Source organism: Gorilla gorilla, chromosome 17 (assembly GCF_029281585.2).
Source record: "Gorilla gorilla gorilla isolate KB3781 chromosome 17, NHGRI_mGorGor1-v2.1_pri, whole genome shotgun sequence".
NCBI classification, from domain to species: Eukaryota; Metazoa; Chordata; class Mammalia; order Primates; family Hominidae; genus Gorilla; species Gorilla gorilla.
This window is the reverse complement of record NC_073241.2, coordinates 42,953,203-42,976,512: the sequence shown is the minus strand read 5'-3', so window position 1 is coordinate 42,976,512 and position 23,310 is coordinate 42,953,203. Positions and strand designations below refer to the sequence as shown.

The 23,310-nt window shown below is 43.7% G+C and overlaps 1 long non-coding RNA gene across 1 annotated transcript in view; it reads left to right on the top strand.

Moving 5' to 3' along the window:
• Window positions 1–218: 218 nt before the first annotated feature.
• The window catches only part of LOC109023974 (uncharacterized), a 36,890-nt gene continuing 13,798 nt past the window's right edge, over window positions 219–23,310 (top strand). Inside the window, exon 1 of the long non-coding RNA XR_002003448.4 lies at window positions 219–299. This is a non-coding gene — a long non-coding RNA (uncharacterized lncRNA). The remainder of the gene's footprint in view (window positions 300–23,310) is intronic.

Here is a 23,310-nt window from a genome sequence, read left to right as displayed (position 1 = left end):
AAAGTGCTGGGATTACAGGCGTGAGCCACCGGGCCCGGCCTCACAGAGGCACTTTTACAGAGGAGTGCCTGGTGCTGGACAGGTAACAAGTCCACATACTCTGGGCAGGGCCAAACACCCTGTGGAAACTACATGGCCACGGCAGTCACGCCTAGAATCCTTTGTGCGGTGTTCACATAGAATGCTTTGGCCCCCATTGTGCCACTCAGGGCACCTGCCTTGAAATACCCGCGATGTTCGGGTCGGAGTCTGACGATGGTCAGCAGGTGGCACTCTCGTTTTAGGATTCCAGCTCCTAAGTAAGTAACAAGGGAAAATTTCGGGCCCATATAAAAATTTATTTATATATTTTTTTCTCTGCCAAGCCAGAAATGTACTCCATTTTCTTTAATCAGGTTCATTTACTTCCTACTGTGGGACTTCAATTGGGTAATAGTCAACCAGACTTCTCCCCCTGGCTACTTTCTTTCCTAGAGCAGGGTATTTACGTTTGAGATTTGCCGGAGTTTGGGAGCTGTATGTGAAGGCCTGGCAGAAACAACAGAAACGCTGTGTTTTACACGCAGAGCTCGACTGGCCCTCCCCGTTAGCTCCAAGTGGCCTCGTGCAGACACAAGGCCGCGTCTGGCCGGGGCTATGTTTACCCTGGGGTGCCCAGACTGTGTCTGCTGCCCTGTCTGAGACCAGCAGAGCCCACAGGAGGGAGCCCCAAAGCTGGATGAAAGTCCCGGCAACAAGGCGAGGGAGGCTGAGTCTGAGGCTGAGGGCTCTGAGCTGCGCCTTGGTTTCCTACTGCGAGGTGCAAAGGGCATGGACAGCTACAGACAGCAGTGGGAGCAGTGGCTCACTCACTCCTTCACTCACTCATTCATTCAGCAAATACTCATGCAAAGCCTCCACTATTCCAAAAACTCCATTTTGTTTATGGTATCAGCCAGCGTTCAGCCAGGGAACAGAAGCCACACCAGTTATCTGAAGAGAGACAATGTAATAATAAAGTATTGTAAACCATGCATTCGGTTGAAGCCGGGGAACTAAAAAAACAAAAGGATAATGGTGGATGCCAGGGAGGAGGTAACAGCAGGGAGCGGCTGCCAACCCTGAGGCTGGAGACACCAGGACCTAAAAGCTCAGGGGCCCGCAGAGCTGCTCAGCTGCTGCTGGTCTCCGGGAGTGTGTGATGAGGTTGGTTCTGTGAGTGTTAGGAACACTGCAAACTGGATTCAGCTGCTGCTACGGTGAGGTACTGACACGGCTGGGAGGGAGTGTGAACACTCAAGAATGGGGAATGGACAGGAAAATCAAGTCTCTCCTTGCTCTTCCCTCCTTACCAGTTCCTTCTAGCACCTTCCACTGGCACAGCCTGACAGGAAGCTGGAGGCACAGCAAGGATGTGGCTCACAGTTCAACCCCACCCTCAGAGGGCGGAGCGCAGACGGGATTTGGAGCCCTGAGACAATAGTTGAGTCCCTGGCACACTCACAGAACCGCATTCTCACCCCCCTGGGCTGTGACCCAGCCTAGCAGTGGCGGGAGAGGGAGCGAGTGGGACTGGAGTATTGGTCCTCAGCACATGGCTCCCAGCCTAGACGGGAGAAGGGAGTCGGTTGACTTATTTCCTTTTATTGCTCAAATGTGACATAAAATTTCACTAAAGGTCACACCATAGCACAGCTTATTTCCTCTCTTTTGCCAGAAGTTCCTTATAAAATTTCCTCACTCTATCTAGTCACAGCCCCCGCACCCATGACATCCTCATGGTCTCTTAGTATGGTTTTACTTTTCATACAAATCGGATCCAAGGGGAGGGAAGCATATCAAAATGCCACTGTGGGTCTTTTGTTGCATGAAAATGTACATGTTGAGTTGAATTAATGCACTTTTAAACTAGACCTAGCTACTATGCTTTTCAACAGCTTTCATCATGATGGTAACGTCTTCCTTGTTAAATCTAATCAATTTCATAGGTATTGGCATTTCCATTCTTTGATAGGATGTTTACTTATGCATTTTTTTCTTTTCTTTTTCTTTCTTTCTTTCTTTTTTTTGAGACAGTCTTTCTCTGTCACCTAGGCTGGAGTGCAGTGGCATGATCTTGGCTCACTGCAGCCTCCGCCTCCTGGGTGCCTCAGCCTCCCGGGTAGCTGGGATTACAGGCCTGTGCCACCATCCCCAACTAATTTTTGTATTTTTAGTAGAGACGGAGTTTCACCATGTTTGCCAGGCTGGTCTTGAACTCCTGACCTCAGGTGATCCACCCACCTCAGCCTCCCAAAGTGCTGGGATTACAGGCGTGAGCCACCGAAGCTGGCCTGCATTTTTTCTTTATTTTTTTGAGATGGAATCTCACTCTGTTGCCCAGGGTGGAGTGCAATGGCACGATCTCGGCTCACTGCAACCTCCGCCTCCTGGGTTCAAGCGATTCCCCTGCCTCAGCCTGGGATTACAGGTGCCCGCCAACACGCCCAGCTAATTTTTGTATTTTTAGTAGAGACAGGGTTTCCTAGCTAATTTTTGTATATTTAGTTGAGACAGGGTTTCACCATGTTGGCCAGGCTGGTCTCGAACTCCTGACCTCAGGTGATCCAACTGCCTTGACCTCCCAAGTTGCTAGGATTACAAGCGTAAGCCACTGCACCTGGCCTGCATTTTTTCTAAATTTGGGGAAAGTAGAGGTAGAAGGGATTGGGAAGGTTGAGGTCCAAAGGTGAGAAAACGGAAGTGAATGGGAAATTATTTTGAAGACTACGTGGCCACTTCCTTTTACCTAGGAAATGCACTGGACAATAAGCAACAATGGGCAAGACCAACCTGAAGCCTACAGTGACTGAGAGGGACAGGAAGGTGGGTGGTTGGTGAAGGAAAGATACCAGACCAGAATTTTTTTTTTTTTGAGACGGCGTCTCCCTCTGTCTTCCAGGCTGGAGAGCAGTGGCGCGATCTCAGCTCACTGCAAGCTCTGCCTCCCAGGTTCACACCACTCTCCTGCCTCAGCCTCCCAAGTAGCTGGGACTACAGGTGCCCGCCACCACGCCCGGCTAATTTTTTGTATTTTTAGTAGAGACAGGGTTTCACCGTGGTCTCGATCTCCTGACCTCATGATCCTCCCACCTCGGCCTCCCAAAGTGCTGAGATTACAGGCGTGAGCCACCGCGCCTGGCCACCAGACCAGAAATATTTAAGATGAAGGTTATATCTGGTTTATCTTTGGCAATATATTGCCTTCTGTTTTTTTCTTATGCTTCACAGCCCAGAAGCTTGAAAACGACATTTCCCCTTCTCCCTTGCTACAGGTGCTTTGCATACATCTTTAATTCTATCAATGAGATAAACTCACTTGATATTTGGAAGGTGGAAGCGTGACAGAAGCCTTGTTTTGTCTCTTTCTCTGGAAGTTATGGTCATGCTCTCGCCAGACAGGCGTTATTCAGCAGCCTCAGCCTCGACATCTTGTTTATGTCATGTCTACAGAGGGTCTGTGAACTCTGTAGCAATTGTCTCTAGTTTCATCCACTCTAGGCAACATCAACTCTTAACTCTAACAGCAAACCTGAATGTCATGGTGGCCCCTAGGTTGTTGCTCCTTTAGACTTCCAATAGTGTGATAAGCACCCAGGCCCCTCCATGAAATCCCTTCCTGCTTGACCTAACTAGAATGGTCTTTGTTTTCCTGAGCAAACCCATATTCATTCTGAGGATGGGAGGAAATACAGACAAAAAGGCATACCCCACCATAAAGTCACTTTATTCAACAGGGTTAGTCTTATTTTACCACATTTACTAGGTAGACAAGTTTTAAGAAGCTCAGGAGACCATATTCTATACATTTCTTGATGACCAAAGTTAGATTTAGATAAATATTGAGAGATGAGAGATGAGAGATTCAGAGACCTCTTTGCCCTGCCAGAGTTTAAAATATCCTTATAGTGTCTTTAGTATACAAGGGACAGCTGAGGTGAAAATGAGGAGAAAACGGCTTTTTTTTTTGCCAATATGATCCAGGCAATGCAAATAAGAAACAAGTGGAGGGTCCCCTCTTTCATTGCAGATGACAATAACTGAGAGTCACTTTTCATGTAGTAGATCTGGCTCAAGACTTTTATGAAATGTGAAATTTAATATTCATTCCTGAAATGAGGATTCATCTCTTTAAAAGCTGTTCACTATTTCACTCCCGATGTAAGTACCCACATGGGGTGGATTGAGGTGGCCACATCAATTCTGTCTTCCCAGGGGTTCCTGATAATGTAGGGAAAGAATTTAGTCCCTGAGACTTTAAATTGTTTTGAAGAGTGCTTGCCACAGATATGCTTTTTCTCTCTGCTCTATTTCCCCCTCTTTATCTTTTTAAAAAAGTTTTAATCTGTTTTAAAGATGCATTATCTTGTGAGTTTGTAAATATAAAAGTTTTATACATTGGAGAGAGTTAAGCGAATGCTTTATTATAGTGTCTCATTTATGATTTCTTGCATAAGTTCTTTCAGAGTAAATACTGAAAAGTCAAAGGACCTGTCAGGATCATCGGCCGTGACAGTGGCTGGATGGAGGCCACCTCATCCATCTGGTCCTGGCATTTCTGAGAAAGGACCATGCTGAACCATGCAGAGCAAATTTGCAAGGTTATAATTCTTTGATTTGGGTAAAGTGTCTGGTGTTGGAGCTGAGAGGCATCAGTGGATAATACTTTTTATGCTATTTGCTCTTCTTTAGTGCTATCTCATGGACTGCCTCATTGGTTGTCACAATAATACTGTGAGGTAGGTAGAACAAGTATCAGCATCCCCCGTTTGACCTCATGGGAAGCAGACACAATTTTTTTTTTTTTTTTTTTTTTTTGTGATGGAGTCTCACTCTGTCACCCAGGCTGGAGTGCAGTGGCACGATCTCGGCTCACTGCAACCTCCATATCCCTGGTTCAAGCAATTCCCCTGCCTCAGCCCCCTGAGTAGCTGGGATTACAGGCACCTGCCACCACACCTGGCTACTTTTTTTGCATTTTTTGTAGAGACGGGGTTTCACCATGTTGGTCAGGCTGGTCTCGAACTTCTGACCTCGTGATCCACCCACCTTGGCCTCCCAAAGTGCTGGGATTACAGGCGTGAGCCACTGTTCCCTGCCACAGACACACTTTTCTCTACAGTGTGAGAGAGAGGTGCCCTGTTTGGCCAAAACCAGGATTAGCACAGAGTCTGCCCTGCACGTTTGGTGTCACCCTAATAATCCTTGGGAAAATTACAGAGTAAGACAAAAAGAAGAACCTTCAAGAAAAGTAGGAATCAAACACTGCGAGCTATTCTAATTCTAAAGGGTCAAGAGAATAATAGCTTTATCCTGTCACCTAAACAGTTGGGATTCCATTTGAGAACCAACTCTAGTCAGCCTTCAGGCTGGTCCATGATCAAGGACCTACAAGATGAAGTAACAGCCCAGTGACTCTACAAGTTCACCTGTCCCTCATCTCCACAGCCCTGCAGCATCAATGGGCATGCTGCGAATGCTGGAGGACTGACCAGCATGCCCCGATTGTTCTCTATTACTTGGAGTGTTAAGTCTTATCTCCTTGGCTAGATTGAAAGAATCGGGAATAGAAGCTATATGCTAGAAAGCCATGCACAGCCAGCCACTGTGGCTGTCCTACCTGGTAGCCCAGCTCACATGAGACTGACCCAGGACACCACGGGACCACTCCAGACCCCCTGTTAACCTTTCCTGGCACATCCAAGCAAAGGGCTGATACTCACTGCAAGGCGGTGCCCCACCTTTCCACAGCCCATCACCACCACCACCCTCTTCTCCAGAATCTAGCTCTTTAGCCTAATATGGAAATGAAGAAAAGAGGATTTGTCCACGCATGTGACTGGGGAGACAGTTGGAGAGATGGTCTTAGGGAAAGGTGGGTACAGCAATGCAAATAATGTCACCGTTCTCTCTCTCTCTCTCCCAGTCTATCTTTGCTTATCTTTGTAAATTGGCTTCTTTCCCCCACCCTAATCCAAACAGATTAGATCTATTTGTCATGGGGTACTGCTAAAACCAGGCTTATGTCCTGTCAAGAGTAGCAACCCCAAAGGAAAGAGCCGCTCACTCCTGCTTCAGTATAGGGAATTCCCAGGGACAGTCTCTCATTGGCCCAGCTTGGGTGACATTTCCCTACTTTGACCTGTCATCAGGTGTGAGGCTGGTGTTAGGATTTTGCAGGGCGGTTAGTCGGGTGTTCAGGAATATGATTGGAATCCCCACCACAAACCCAGAATCAACAGGAGCTGGGGCAAATCAACAGGAGCTAGGGCAAATCAGCAGGAGCTGGGGCAAGGCAGTCTTCCAAAGGAAGGGACTATTGTTGATGCAGGCACCAACTGTTTACCATGATGGTTTGTTCTGAAGAGTAACATATGATTTGTGCAGCAGAATTCCTCATAATAATAAAGAAAACAATGAGAGATCATAAATGTTTGACCCCATATATACACACGTCTGCACAACTACCTACTGGCAAATTCTCCTGGGGTGAGCAGTGGAATTCAGTTCAGAAGTGATCTTCTTTGGCAGAAACAAGCCAGGAGGAATTCTATGTGACCACCATCGGCCCTTGGTGTTATGCCTGGCTCAAGCCAGCATTATCTGTCATTCAGTTTCAGGAGCATCTGACACACCTTTTCATGCTGAGAGCTAATTGCCCTATTTTCAAACCTGGACCTGTCCCTCCAGTGATATTTTTCCAATTGCAGTGATATATTTGTGTAGCCAGCAAGCACTGCCAAAGCTATAGCTATTCTGGAGTGTCGTTGGGGTAGGGAGCAGGGGAATTATGCAGCAATACAGTAAACAAAAGTAAAGCCTCTCTGAATAAAAGGTTACAAAGCAATGGTATGCTTTCCTTAATAACTCATATAATAAAAATAGTTTGCTATCCATTTTTCTAATCTTCATGATATGAGTACACTCTGTCTTGGAAGTTATACAGGAACTGCTTACTTCAAATAATGCAATGAATATATTACAAAAGTAATTGAGAACCCAAGCAGAGAAGAGCAGTATTTTAACACTTCTTCACAACCAATACAAACCAAAACAATCCATAGGTAAGATATAGGAGATAGAGAAATAAAAAACTAAGACAATAGGTAGATAAAAATAAATAAGAACCATTGTAGAATATAGAGCTGGATCCCACATTTCAACATCTTCCAAAATATCATTTGTGTTGTCTTGGAAGGAGGGAATAATAGATACTCATTTTAACCTGTACTTTGGTTTTATTAATTTGTTACCAATAGTTATGGATCCCTTGCAATGTATAAAACATTCTAGCAAGAAGTAGAGAGAATACAAAAAGAAAAAAAGTATAAAATATTCATTTCTGTCCTCCAGGTGATTACAGTCTAGTTGATGAATTATTCCCAGAGTGTTCATAACAATAAAATTAGGCAAAGTGGATTATATGTCCTGTGAGTGAAATACATATTATTGTCCTCTGTAATTTAGAAGAAAAATAAATTGTGGCAAGGCTTTTTGGAGGTGTCATTTGGTCCTGGCCTTGAAATGTGGACAGGATTCCATCAATGGGGATGCGGAGGGATGGCGGGGACGGGATGTGCACAGAAGAAGCAGAGATGAATATGAAAGAAGCAGAAAGTTGCCGGGCACGGCGGCTCATGCCTGTAATCCCAGCACTTTGGGAGGCCGAGGCGGGCGGATCACGAGGTCGGGAGATCGAGACCATCCTGGCTAATACAGTGAAACCCCGTCTCTACTAAAAAATACAAAAAATTAGCCGGGTGTGGTGGTGGGTGCCTGTAGTCCCAGCTACTCGGGAGGCTGAGGCAGGAGAATGGTGTGAACCCAGGAGGCGGAGCTTGCAGTGAGCTGAGATCGCACCACTGCACTCCAGCCTGGGCGACAGAGCGAGACTCCGTCTCAAAAAATAAAAAAATAGATAAAATAAAATAAAATAAAGAAGCAGAAAGTTCAGGTAGGACGTTAAAGAATCTGATTCTGGAAAGGACAATGGTAGCAAAATTGTGGGCACCTTAAATATCAGGATGAAGCACTTCAAACTTATGCAGGTAAGAAGGGTGCCATTGGAACTTTTTGAGAAGGGGAATCACATGGTTAACATGGCAACTTGGGAAAATTATTCTTGTCCTTGGTCATGCAGAAGGACATTGTCATTGGAAGGGAAGGAACTGGGAGCACAGCAAATGGCTAGTCAGCTAATTAGGTGTACTAGAGGGCTAGGGCTGCCCTAACAAAGTACCACAGACTGAGTGGCTTAAATGACAGAAATTTACTATTGCACAGTTTTAGAGGCTGGAAGTCTGAGGTCAAGGTGTTGGCAGGATTGGTGTCTTCTGAGGCCTCTCTCCTTGGCTTGTAGACGGCCGCCTTCTTACTGTGTCCTCACATGGTCTTCTCTCTGTGCATGTCTGTGTCCTAATCTCCTCTTTTTATAAGGACATCAGTTATACCAGTTGGGGGCTGGCCTGTATGACCTCATTTTACCTTAATTATCTCTTTAAAGACCTGTCTCCAAATATAGTCACATTCTGAAATACTAGGGTTAGGATTTCAACATATGAATTTGGGGGAGACACAATTTAGCCCATAACAGAGGTAATAAAGGCTTGTATTAGGATGGTTTTCTGGGGCATGAAGAAGAAATCAATCTAAAGGAACAAAAGTGGGCTGACAACTCTTGGGGAGAGACTGGATATATGGGGAAGGGAGAAGGATGCTTGGTGAGGCTGCACGTAGAGATTGCTTTTTTCTAAACAGCAAGGAAAGAAAAGGAAGGAAGCAAAAGGGTAAGGCTAGTGGCCACAGATAAAAGCTTTGTTAGTATAGGGCAGAGGTCAACACATTGTAGACACAGAGGAAGGAGGCAGGAGACAAGACAAAAAGATGACCTAAGGAAGGATACAGGAGGGATTAACACGGGCAAACTTATTTGCTTTAGGTGGGAGTAGGGGGTGATCTTTCCTTTCAGTGAAGATGAGAGAAAAAGGAAAGAGTGCAGATGATTGTGAGGATACATCAAAATGTAGAAGATGGAAAATAAGGGAACTCAACATGGTGGTCCCAATTTTTTTTGGTAAAGCACAAGGCAAGATATGGTGGAGGCACCTGGATTCATTCATAAGATTGAGTTTTAAGTTTGTGAGTCAGGAAAGCCCGTCAGATCCCTTTTCTGCTGTGAGACCCTTAGTACTACATGTGAGCTTCCGTGACCTGCTTGCTGCTGTCTGGAGCAGGGACCTACTTATCCTGAGCACAAATGAGATAATGCATGTAAAAGCACTTTACAAACTGTAAAGAACCCTAAAACCATTGGCTATTATTATTATTTTATTTCTTTATCATGTGAGTGTGAAGATTACCCACAGCTAAAGCAGACCTTTCAGATCATTCTGGATCCAAATGGATCTCAACCTTCAGAGGTTCTAGGGCCCCTTCCTTGGACAAGATTGGACTGAAAAAGACCTAATCTCTGTATATGTCAAGACCAGGCTGTGCAGATCTCTTCCCAAGAGCTGGGCCAGCGCTTGCTTCCTGCTGTTGGAGCCTGAATCTGGTACTTTCATAACACAATGCACTAAAGCTTCTCACCAAAGCCTCCAAAGTAATTTTAAGCCCACGCAGTGAGAGGGGATGTGAAGCTAGCTGCCAGCACTTCATAAATTACTTCAGTTTCTTGCATTTTTAAATCAGAGTGTCATATTCCCTTCAATTCTAATATATCACTTCAGGACACAATGTCATTTTAAATTTTTGAAATATTGTAAAAAATATTCTTCACTTCTTTGGTACATATCAATGACTCTTATTATTCAAAAATTACCACTGTTACTCTCCAATTGATGAACAGGTTGGTTTCCAAAAGTTTATTTGAAGTCAACTGTTTTTCCCAAGAGGAAAATGTTCTACTGTAAAAATGATATACATGGCTGGGCGCGGTGGCTCACGCCTGTAATCCCAGCACTTTGGGAGGCCGAGGGCGGGTGGATCATGAGGTCAGGAGATCAAGACCATCCTGGCTACTACGGTGAAACTCAGTCTCTACTAAAAATACAAAAAATTAGCCAGGTATGGTGACAGGTGCCTGTAATCCCAGCTACTCAGGAAGCTGAGGCAGGGGAATCGCTTGAACCCAGGAGGCGGAGGTTGCAGTGAGTCAAGATCGTGCCGCTGCGCCACTGCACTCCAGCCTGTGTGACAGAGCAAGACTCAAAAAAAAAAAAAAATAGATATACACGTTGGTTAGGCTTCCAGATCAACCTGCAAAATTTCATGTCACCTAAAATAGGATGGGACATCACAGCCTTACCCTATACTGTCCAAAGCTAATTTTCCTTCCACTGGGTTTCTCAGAAGCAGAGAGAAGATTCTTTCTCAGACATACCAATCTCATTGTCCCCACATTGGGTCATATGTCCATTTTTAAACACTTTCTCTAGGATGGGATGTGCTCATTGACTTAAGCCAATCAGGAAATGGGGAAGGTATACACTCTCCCTGAAGCTCCTGGACTGTATAGGAAATGGTCAATGCCTGAATGAAAAAGAAAAAGCAAGAGAGGATAAATGCTGGACAGCCAATGCAGCAATCTCATTTGCCACACCTGTGCTAGAGAAAGAAGCAAGAGGGAGATGTGTTTTCTCTCCTTTTTCTTGCTTAAGGCCAGCTTGAAAACCTCCAATTTCCCCATCCTTCCTCTTTGCAGCACATCCATGCTTTTACTGAGGCCAAAGTTGTCCACATCGAAACTCCTATTTTGAAGACTTAGTCCCAAATAACCCATCCAATTCCCCAGAGTATTTCATGCCATCTGTTCCTCTCTTCCACTCTCCCTGTCTTAGTCCATTTTGCATTGCTATAAAAGAATACCTGAGACTGGGTAATTTATAACAGAAAGAGGTTTATTTAGCTCTTGGTTCTGCAGGCTGAAAAATTCAAGGGTACAGCCCTGGCTTTTTGCGAGAACTTTTATGCTGTGTCACAACATGGCGGAGAAGATAGATACATGCAAATATGGGAAAAACTGAGGGGCATCCAGGCTTTATAACAACCCACTCTCACAGGAAATAATCTGTTTCTCTGAGAACTAATCCAGTCTCCCAAGGGCAAGAACTCATTACCGTGAGGACAGCATCAAGCCATTCATAAGGGATTCACACCCAACACCTCCCACAAGGCCCCACCTCCTAACACCACCACACTGGGGATCAAATTTAGTCAAACAAGCTAGATCCCAAACCATAGTACTACCCCATTGATGTTGTTGATTTCAGCTGATGTAAGAAGAACAGAGTAAGACACATTAAGGTTGAGAAATCACTAACTCTGATATTTCTGTTTTTAATGAAGATCATTATTTCAATCCCAAAGTTTCAATACATCACAGGTTGGTGAAATTTCAGGCAGTATAAACACAAATAAATAATAAAGGGAGGGTAAAATGGAAGTAGAAATGACAAGCAAACCAGCTATGCCTGGATTCAACTGTGCCTGGGCATCTCCCCCTGAATGCCTTCCTCACTGTTCCTTCCATTTATGCAATTTCTCTTTCCCCACTTTTGAGTCCACTGATGTCCTACAACCTCTCAGGGGACACCTAAGAACATGCATGGCAGTAGCACCAGGAGGAAGGAATGGCATAAAGGACTGTCCCTTTTTTTTTTTTTTTTTGAGACGAAGTTTCGCTCTTGTTGCCCAGGCTGGAGTGCAATGGTGTGTGATCTTGGCTCACCACAACCTCCACCTCCCAGGTTCAAGCGATTCTCCTGCCTCAGCCTCCCAAGTAGCTGGGATTACAGGCATGAGCTACCAAGCCTGGCTAATTTTGTATTTTTAGTAGAAACGGCGTTTCTCCTTGTTGATCAGGCTGGTCTTGAACTCCCAACCTCAGGTGATCCGCCCGCCTCAGCCTCCCAAAGTGCTGGGATTACAGGCACGGGCCACCGCGCCTAGCCAGGACTGTCCCATTTTAATGAAAGTTATGGACACCTTCCACATTCATTCATCATGCAAAGGCCACTGCATAGATTAATTTCTAGATAAGCATATGATAAATGATAGATGTAAACACACCATATTTCATCAGCTTTAAGTCACCATTGATTATAAGATGCACCATTATTTTATATAACATTAAGATGGGGAAACCGTGCTGCCAGTTGTAAGGGCCATCAGTCGAAAATGCATCCCAATTTTAGGGTTAAAAATGAAAGAAAAAAACCATGTATTTTGAATTGACGGACTTTCTATCCAAAAAACAGATCATTTTCTAACTAATTTACTGATGTTTGAGACAAGTAGGTGGGAGTGATAATGTGCCAGGAAGATTTCGAAGGAAGCCCTCACTGCAATTCAGGACTAGCCTTGCTGATGAAGATTTGAGCCGTTGGTTTTCCTTTTTTTTAAATGAAAAATCCAAGCAGATTCTTTCAATCCCAGGTTTTTTTAGACTCTTCATTTAAAAATCCATTAATGGTATATGAGCACATGTTATATTCAAGGCACTGTGCTAAACTCTGTGTAAGGAACAGAGAAATATAAACTATGGTAGCAACACTTAAGGTGTTTATAAGTTAGTTGAGAAGAGGAATCATATTGGATGAAAATAAGCACTTAAGAAACAGCATGAGCAGTCACATCATGGTCTGAATGGTGCTGGAAGGATCGCTATGGCCTGGCACATAGGGGAGGTTTTGAAATTGAACTGGATCTTGAAGAATGAGGAGGATTTGGATACTAGTGATGGATGCTCTGTGCTTTGCACTTTGGGGGTCTCATTTTAGAGCATACCTAGCAGGAGGAAGAGCAAAGTATGCTGGTAACAACTCATCAGACACCTCCATGGAGCCAGCCAATTGTTTAACGCCTTCTATCTCATCTTTGTAGAGAATTGAGCTAGACAGTCCAAGGGACAGTGAGTAGTAGATGGCATTAGTTTCCTCTGTGTCAACGAAATTACTTCTCTTTGGCTGGTGAATTTAAGTGAGATTCCTCTAATTCAATTTTTTAGCCATGCATCCTGGTTGATTCAATTCTCTTCCCACCTCCCTCCCACAGTCTATTTCTTCATGGGACCTGTTGGTAGAGCTGTTAGATAATGAGATAGAAAGTACCAGGAAGTATTTTGAGAGAGTTTGATCGAGGAGTCAGGAGTGTCCATACTAAACCCTTGATCACAGCCCCCTCCTGTGTCTCTGAGGGACAGTGATTAGCAAAATCAAAGGCTAAGGATTGTTTGAATTGCCTATGGCTTTATCCCAAATCTCAAAGCAGAACTCCACTATGCGGGGCTGGAGCTGGATCTGGCAAACACTCATTTGTCCAGGCCTGGGATCTAAGTAGCTGCTTTTCTCTCCCTGCAAGAAACTAAATTTCAGATTATTGTGCTCCACCAAGAAAGACCAAATATATATATTCCAGAATACATAAGAACTAGACCAGAGAGTTCTCATTTCCTAGGAAAAACGTATGTGTAGCTCCAAGCTCAACCCACGTGAAAACGTGGCTTTTTCTGGTGCTCCAGCATGTGGGCCAATGTGGGCAGTGATGGTGGAGTCAAGGGGACAGAGACAACTCCTCTTTCCTAGGGAGTCACAGGAGGGACTCTCATTTCTGACCCCAAAATTAGAATATACCGACTGTCAAGGAATACAATCTGCCAATCTAAAAGAAAGAAATTGAGGCAAAATTAATACAAGTAGAGAGTTTATATGGGCCAGACTTGAGAATTACAACCCTGGAGCCTAGATTCAAGTTGCCCTGAATATACACTCTTATTAGTGGTAGTTACAAGTGGATTTTCAAAGAACAAGAGGAGGAAATTATTTAGTTGTTTTCCAGAAATTTCACTAAAATAGCATAAGCTATTGATTGGCAATACATTGTTCTTTGTATCACAAATTCCAGGAACACGAAGATAATGGGCTAGGCAGTTAGTTGGGAACAAAATGACTTTAAACAATTGCCCCTGGACATGGGCATGACTGAAGCTGCATACTCATTTCTCTCTGGGCCTGCAAATGTCACAGAGCTCAGACTACCCAGAGCTGTTTTTCTTTTCTCAAACTTACTAATGAATATCATTTATTGAAAAGAATAAAGTATGTGAAAATCTACACCACAGAGCCAAGGAAAGTGTGTTAGTGTTCTCCAAAAAACAGAACCAGTAGGATAGATGGATGGACGGATGGATGGATAGATAGATAGATAGATAGATAGATAGATAGATAGATAGATAGATAGATAGACAGACAGATAGATAAAAGAAGATTTATTGTGGAAATTTGCTCACATGATTATGAAGGCTGAGAAGTCCCAATATGAGAATATGAGAAGTGACAATATGTCATCTGCAAGCTGGTATGCCAGGAAGGCTGATGGTGTGATTCAGTCAGGCCAAAGGCCCAAGAACAGGGATTCAGGTCAGGCACTGTTGTAAGTCCCAGAGTCTGAAGGCCCTGAGAATCAGGAGCCCCAATGTCTGAGGACAGGAGAGGAGGGCTGACTCTGCTCAAGAGGAGAGAGCACAAATCGCCCTTCATCTTTTTATTTGATCTGGGTCCTGCATGGATTGGATGAGGCCCATTCACACTGGTGAGGGCGGATCTGCTTTACTCAGTCCACTGATTCAAATCCTCATCTCTTCCAGAAACACCCTCACAGACACACCCTGAAACAATATGTTACCAGCTATCTGAGCATCCCTTAACCCAGTCAAGTTGACACAAAAAATTAACCATTACAGAAAGAGATGAAATATTCTGTGAATTTTTATAATCAGGTTTCAGACTAAAACAAAAGAAAAAATATTCTCTTCAAAGACAAGCTGGGGAGGAGAACAATGAAGATCTCCTGAAATATCAGAATTGCTGCGACAGCTCTGTACTTGCTTCATTCTTTGGGCTATGCAGACATGAACAACTGGGTCAGCTCCTAGCTCGAAATTTCTGCTGTCTTCCCTTCCTACCCTTGCTTTCGCTTACAGCCATCAGGGAGCACCGTCATGACCCGGCAACTCTGTCTTCATCTAAAATGTTAAATAGTCAAAAGTCCTAGCGGGTTCTTTACTTACCCATTGTTTTAAATCTATCAGCCAATTGTAGAACATAAGGCTGCAAGTCACGTCATTCCATTGGGGCAAAAAATTATGGATCCTTAGTCTTAAAAAAAGATTCTAGTCAAAGATTCACCTTCCTGTTACATTAAAAATAATGTGGCCAGTGAAAGACTCCCGTTTCTCAGCACGAGCTTGCGTAGAGCTCCAAGCTCCATCCTATGCAAAATGAGACCAGCTCTCCCACCTAGAATGTGATTACCTGGTCGGCATCCTGACTTCCTGAGGGTGAGAGAAGGTAGGGGCAGGGCTTCTTTTCCTGAAAAGCAGAAGTCACACCATCTGGGAACCTTCTAGATTCCCACCACTGTTCATCCCCTGCCTCCTCCAGACCCTTAAGCCTGATCCTGATGGCTCTTGCCTCAGCTGGCGGCTCCCTAGAATACTTATGTCCACCATGGTCAGGTCACAGGAGTCATGAAAAAATTACATATGATTACACACACCTATATGCATATACATGCACACACACACACATACACATGGACACATACACTTTTGCACACCCAAGTGCACACACATGTGCATGCACATGCACATAATGAACACACCCCCCACAAATGATCCCATGTACACACACATATGTGCACACACATACATGCTTGCACATACATATACACACATACCATTAAAAAATGCATTAGAATGCTTCCTTTCAGAAGCAAAATCCTGGCTCTTCCTCCTAGCATTTCCTGTGTGAGTTTACAGTTACAGACGGTGTTGCAGTCAGTCCAATGCTGTAAATACTCTCCAACCAAATGACACCTGCTAGAAAGTTACTTCTTTATGGGTTTCAGAATATAGGGTTGGAGTAGGGGGAAGAATGAAAGATAGATTTGAGCTCTTCAAACATCACTCTATTGATTTATGTAGGAAAAAGTCTGGAATCTGTCAAAGCACACAGCACTATATTAAATGTAAAATGTAATACCAGCTGTGGTAGCCCCTGCTGCCAATACATATATTTCAGGAACTCAATTTACTTTTAAATGGAATTTTAACTTCAGTGAAAGGAGTCACAGTGAATCCCTTATTTATATGTAAACTGTCTTCAGCAGAGAACAATGCATGTGCTCTCCCAGTCTCTAGAAACAGGAAATTAGACAAACTTCAGGAGAAAATGTGTTTTCTCAATTATTTATTTACACCCCAGGATGGGGTCAGGGAGAGGTGGGGAGGTTGGATTACGCGGGGTGGGGCTGTCAGCTTTCCAATTTCTGGTTCCATCCTGGGTGCTTTCTGCTGGAGCTTCTTTCTTCAGTGGAATGTGAGAAGCCCCCTCCTCAGGACTTGGGGCTGCCTGTAGGTGACCTGGATGAGGAGAGACCCATTGCTGGTTCTCAGACACTTCTCGCATCTACGTAAGCAGGAGCCTCAGAAGTCCTGAGCCGGTGCGTACTAACGACTCTGGTGAATTGGTGACATCTGCATGCTCAATTAGCTGAGACACTGGTTTGTTTTGGCACAAGGGTATTTGGCCTAACACCTTGAAAAAAAGTGTACCATAGCCACCCTGTCACTGGGATGAAGATGACCTAAGTCAACAGCAATTCTGATCACTGCACATTTTTAGCACCGAGAAAGGATCCTCTCTTTTGGCAGAAACAGCAAGTCCTGACTCTCCCCTACCTGTGCACAAAGTAACCTCTTCAAGAAAATAGATTCCTGGGATGACGGGGTGGTAAGGGGACTCAGGGACATCTGTTCAGCCACCATCGGAAGCCTGAGTCCTTTCCCTAGAATCCTGTGATCTTTGGTGACTTTTGGTGAGGGTTCCCATGCTGTGTGCATCAGCCGCAGACCTGTCCTCGGGCCCCAGAGACTGGGAACTCCCAGGGGAAAGTCATTCAATCCAATCACACACTTAGGTTCTCTGTCCAGAAATGACACAGGAAAAAGAGTTTTATTAACATTATAATGTTCTGGCTGGGCGCAGTGGCTGACGCCTGTAATCCCAGCACTATGGGAGGTGAAGGCGGGTGGATCACCTGCGGTCAGGATTTCGAGGCAGCCTGCACAACATGGTGAAACCCCCTCTCTACTAAAAACACAAAAATGAGTCGGGCATGGTGGCACATGTCTGTAATCCCAGCTACTCCGGTGGCTGAGGCAGGAGAATTGCTTGAACCCAGGAGACAGAGGTTGCAGTGAGCTGAGATTGCACCATTGCACTCCAGCCTGAGCGACAAGAGTGAAACTCTGTCTAAAAAAAAAAATTATAATGTACAAGATAATCCGTGTGAGTTAACAAGAATCCACAGGGCTCAGATTGGCTCTAATTAGAATCTGAAAATAAATTCTCCACTGTGAAATCTGTATCATTTAATCATCAAATTACATATCCCATTCACATTAGTCTTCATATTGTGAGGCTTTTAATATAAATGTAAGTATAGAATGGATTACATGCTTTTAGTTTGATAACATGAACACTGATACATGCTTTCGGAAAGATTATAAAGAAATCACTTAGGCACCACAGATCTGCCCCAGCCCCTGACACAATGTCCGTGATAGCTTTGGGGAAATGCACACAAGAGCACGGAGAAGCTGCCACCCCCCAACCCACAACACCCCAAAACAGCTTTGAACAGGCCTAGTTTCTCCCAGCAAAACACACACCCAAAGCATTCCTTTTCAAAAATACACATCTATCAGAATCATGAGAAATTTAAGGTCTAATTTATCCCTGGATTTGTTTCCTTTCTTTTAGGCTGCAGGTGCCTCGGTATATATTATATTATAAGCTGATTAATTTTCTCCATTTTGGCTACAAAAGACATTTGATTCTACTTGTTTTAGATTTCAAAGCTCAGTCTTTCTGGATGGGCAAGCACTTTGAGTGTTCAAAACAGACTTGAAGGCTATTATTCTCTGTCCTTAATCTCAGTGAAACAATACCTGGATTTGCTGCCTCTCCCTCTTCAGCCTGTCTCCTCTCGACTCCTCCCAAATCCAGAGCTTGCAGGTGGCAAGTACAAGACAGAGACTTAAAAATCTAATCGAGCAAGGACCCAGAGATATGCCTGGTGCTGCCATTGTTTCAAGTGCATCTTCCTCCTGTTACTCTTAAGCCAGGGTGAAGGAGAGCTGTCAAGACCTCTTGGTTGCAGGCCCCCAGCAGAGTCTTCTCTCTGAGTAGCACTTGGTCTGTATATCCCAGCTCTGCACCTACTAGTTGAGAGAACCAGGGTAACTAACTTCCACTTCCCCAGCTTCAGTTTTCTCATCTCCAATGGTGACATAATTGTACCTGTCCTATGGGTTGTTTTGGGAATTAAATGAGGAATCCTTGAATCGTGCCTAACACCATACCAGGCACATGGTGAGCATCCTTATGTCATCCTTTAGGGAATTGCAATCATGCTCATATCTGCATCTCTTGCCTCTATTGATTCCCATCCATTGCCCTGTGGCCTCCAGGGGCCAACAAAATGCTATTTCCTTTCCTCTCTACCCATATTATTACAGGCGTAGGGGGCCATTTCTTAAAGACACCTCTCACCCTTCTCACACATGAGGGCTCTGGCTGTCCTTAAGACACCCATAATTCAGCCAGCTCAGAACCTGTGACTGTTTCTCCCCTGTCCCCAGGAACCCAGTGGATATTTTAGACCCCCCAGCTGGCACTCAGCTGCTCAGGAAGTCTCTGCAAGTTTTGCTTCCTGCCCTCTGCTCAAACCCTCCGCTCTGGTCTGGGATCTCCATCCCACACCCTAGTGCTTGTCTGGGCACTGCTCACCCTGCTCCTTCCATCAGCCCAGACCCCAAATCCCTACCCAAGCCCATGGCCCCAGAACCCCGAGTTTGCTGTGGAGGTGGGGAGGAGCTAGACAACCAGAATGGGCATTATCGTCAGACTTCCTTCACAGAGAAACCCACTTCTGCTCACGGAGGCTGGGAGGGCTTCCTGAGTTCTCCCAGACGGTGACCACACTGGTCAACTCATTCCAAAAACAATCTGAGCATTAAGTAGTCCAAAGAATCATTGTTTCTAAGTTTGTGAGAAAGGATGTTGATAGTTTGATAGGAACAATGGTGAATCTGTAGATTGCTTTGGGCAGTATGGTCATTTTCACAATATTGATTCTTATAATCCTTGAGCATGGGATGTATTTCCTTTGTCTGTGTCAGCTGTGATTTCTTTCAGCAGTGTTTGTTAGTTCTCCTTGTAGAGATCTTCCACCTCCTTGGTTAGATGTATTCGTAGGTATTTTATTTTAATTTTTATTATTTTATTTTATTTTTTTTTGAGACAGAGTCTTGCTCTGTTGCCCAGGCTGGAGTACAGTGGCGCGATCTTGGCTCACTGCAAGCTCCACCTCCCAGGTTCACGCCATTTTCCTGCCTCAGCCTCCTGAGTAGCTGGGCTTACAGGCGCCCACCACCACGCCCGGCTAGTTTTTTGTATTTTTAGTAGAGACGGGGTTTCACCGTGTTAGCGAGGATGGTCTCGATCTCCTGACCTCGTGATCTGCCTGCCTCAGCCTCCCAAAGTGCTGGGATTACAGGCGTGAGCCACCACACCCAGCCAGTAATTTATTTTTTTATTTTTTTATTATTTTTTATTTATTTATTTTTTTGAGACAGAGTCTCCCACTGTCTCCCAGGCTGGAATGCAGTGGCGCAATCTTGGCTCACTGCAAGCTCCACCTCCCAGGTTCATGCCATTCTCCTGCCTCAGCCTCCCCAGTAGCTGGGACTTCGGGCACCCTCCACCATGCCTGGCTGATTTCTTTTTGTATGTTTAGTAGAGACGGGGTTTCACTGTGTTAGCCAGGATGGTCTCGATCTCCTGACCTGTGATCCACCTGCCTTGGCCTCCCAAAGTGCTAGGATTACAGGCGTGAGCCAGTACGCCCAGCCAGTATTTTATTTTTTTTTATGGCTATTGTAAATGGGACTGCATTCTTGATTTGGCACTTTGCTTGAACATTATTGGTAGAAATGCTATGATTTTTGTACATTGATTTTGTATCCTGAAACTTTACTGATGTTATCTATTATTTCCAAGAGTCTTTTGGTGGTTTCTTCAGGGTTTTCTAGGTATAGAATCATATTGTCAGCAAAAAGATAGTTTGACTTCTTTTCCTGTTTAAAAGCCTTTTATTTCCTTCTCTTGCCTAATTGCTCTGGCTAGGACTTCTAGTACTATGTTAAATAGGACTGGTGAGAGTGGGCAACCTTGTCTTGTTGCAGTTCTTAAAGGGAATGGCTCAAGTTTTTGCCCATTTAGTATAATGTTGACTATGTGTTTGTCAAGGATGGCTCTTATTATTTTGAGGTATGTTCCTTTGATGCCTAGTTTCTTCAGGGTTTTTATCATGAAGGGATGTTGAATTTTATCAAAACTTTTCCATGTCTATTAAGATAATCATACAGTTTTTGTTTGTAATTCTGTTTATGTGGTGAATCACATTTATTGATTCATATACGTTGAACCAACCTTGGATCCCAGGAATGAAGCCTACTTGATCACGGTGAATTAATTGTTTGATGTGCCACTGGATTTGGTTTGCCAATATTTCATTGAGGATTTTTGCATCTATGTTCATCAGGGATATTGTCGTATAGTTTTATTTTTTTGTGATGTCTTTGCCAGGTTTCGTTAGCAGGCTGAGCAAAAAACAACCCCATTAAAAATGGCCAAAAGACATAAATAAACACTTAAAAGAAAACATAGAAGTGGCCAAAAAAATGAAGAAATACTCCACATCACTAATCATCAGAGAAATGCAAATCAAAACCATAATGAGATACCATCCCACACCAGTCAGAATACTTATTGTTAAAAAATCAAAAAACAAGTGATGTTGGTGAGGTGGCACAAAAAAAAGAAACACTTATACACTATTGGTGGGAATGTAAATTAGTTCAGCCACTTGGAAAGCTCCAAGTGGAAAGCAGCTTGGAGATTTCTCAAAGAACTTAGAACAGAACTACCATTCAACCCAGCAATCTCTTTATTGGGTTTATATTCAAAAGAAAATAAAATGTTCTACCAAGAAGACACGTGCATTCATATGTTCATTGCAGCACTATTCATAATAGCAAAGATACGGAATCAATCTAGGTGCCCAACAATGGTGGGTTGGATAAAGAAAATGTGGTACATATACACCATGGAATACTACACAGCCATAAAAATGAATGAAATCACGTCTCTTGCAGCAACATAGATGCAGGTGGAGGCCACTATCCTAAGCAAATTAACTCAGGAACAGAAAACCCAATACTGCATGTTCTCACTTATATGTGGAAACTAAACACTGGGTACTCATGGTCATAAATATAGGAATGATAAACACCAGGGACTACTGTGAAGGCAGGCAAGGGAGAAAAGCTAACTATTGGATACTATGCTCAGTACCTGGGTGACAGGATCAATCATACCTCAAATCTCAGCATCACACAATATGCCTATGTAACAAATTTGTACATGTGCCCCCTGAATCTAAAATAAAAGTGTTTTTAATAATAAAAAATAAATAATATAAAAGCCGTTCATGTCTTCCAAAATTACTATTCACTGTGCTATGCTAGTCACTGTATAAGGGGCTGGTGACTCAGAAATAAAGGTAGAGAAGTGGCTTAACAATTGCAATCCATTAGAACAAGTGAGATGGAGAAGCTCATTATGCTAGGGGCGGGAATTGTGTGTTAAGCCTGGGGAAAGTGAAAAAGAGAATTAGAAGATGAGCCTTGCATTGGATATCCTATTTTTTTAAAGTATATATAATAGGCTTATTGTGCTGTAATTTACATATCAAAAATCAGCTTATTTTTTTTTTGAGACAGAGTGTCGCTCTGTCGCCCAGGCTGGAGTGCAATGGCGTATTCTCGGCTCACTGCAACTTCCACCCCCTGGGTTCTAGTGATTCTCCTGCCTCAGCCTCCCGAGTAGCTGGGATTACAGGCACCTGCCACCATGCCCGACTCATTTTTGTATTTTTAGTAGAGATGGGGTTTCACCATGTTGGCCAGGCTGGTCTTGAACTTCTGACCTCAGGTGATCTGCCCGCCTCGGCCTCCCAAAGTACTGGGATTACAGGCGTGAGCCACCGCACCTGGCCAAAATCAACAATTTTTAAGTGTCTGACTCAGTAATTTTAGCATAATCATTACCACTATCTAGTCCCAAAACAATTTTATCACCCCCTCCTAAAATGCGTAGGCACTAGCTGTCACTCCTCATTCTGCACACCCCATACCACTCACTAATCTGTGTCTGTTTCTATGTCTTTACCTATTGTGGACATTTCATACTTGCTATACTCTATCTTTTTTTATTCTAGCAATTCTAGTGGGTCTGAAATGGTATCTCACTGTGTTTTTGATTTGCATTTCCCTAATGATTCATGGTATTGAGCATCTTTTCTTTTCCTGTGCTTGTTGGCCATTTTATATCTTCTTTGGAGAAATGTCTATTCAAATCCTTTGCCCATTTTTAATTCGATTATCTATACATTTTTTTTTTTTTTTTTTGAGATGAAGTCTCGCTCTGTCACCCAGGCTGGAGTGCAGGGGCGCGATCTCTGCTCAATGCAAGCTCCGCCTCCCAGGTTCACGCCATTCTCCTGCCTCAGCCTCCCCAGTAGCTGGGACTACAGGTGCCCGCCACCATGCCCGGCTAATTTTTCATATTTTTAGTAGAGATGGTGTTTCACCGTGTTAGTCAGGGTGGTCTTGACCTCCTGACCTCGTGATCCGCCTGCCTCGGCCTCCCAAAGTGCTGGGATTACAGGCGTGAGCCACCGTGCCCGGCCGATTATCTGTTATTTTCATGTTTGAGTGTGAGAGTTTTTTTATATACACAAGTCCCTTATTAGATACATGATTTGCAGATATTTTGTCACATTCTTTGGGTTGTCTTTTCATTTTCTTGATGGTGTCATTTGAAGCCAAAAATTTTTATTTTATTTAATGATGTTCCGTTGATCTATTTTTTTTTTCTTCTATTGGGTATGCTTTTGGTGTGATAGCTAAGAACCTATTGACTAGTCCATGTTTACAAAGATTTATGCCTATGTTTACTGTTAAGGGTTTTACAGTTTTAGGCCTTACATTTAGGTCTATTATGCATTTCAGGTTAATTTTTGTGTATGGTACGAGATGCAGATAGTGGTACAACTTAATTCTTTTGTATTTTTTGAGCTTTCTTGAAAATCAATTTACCCTAAATA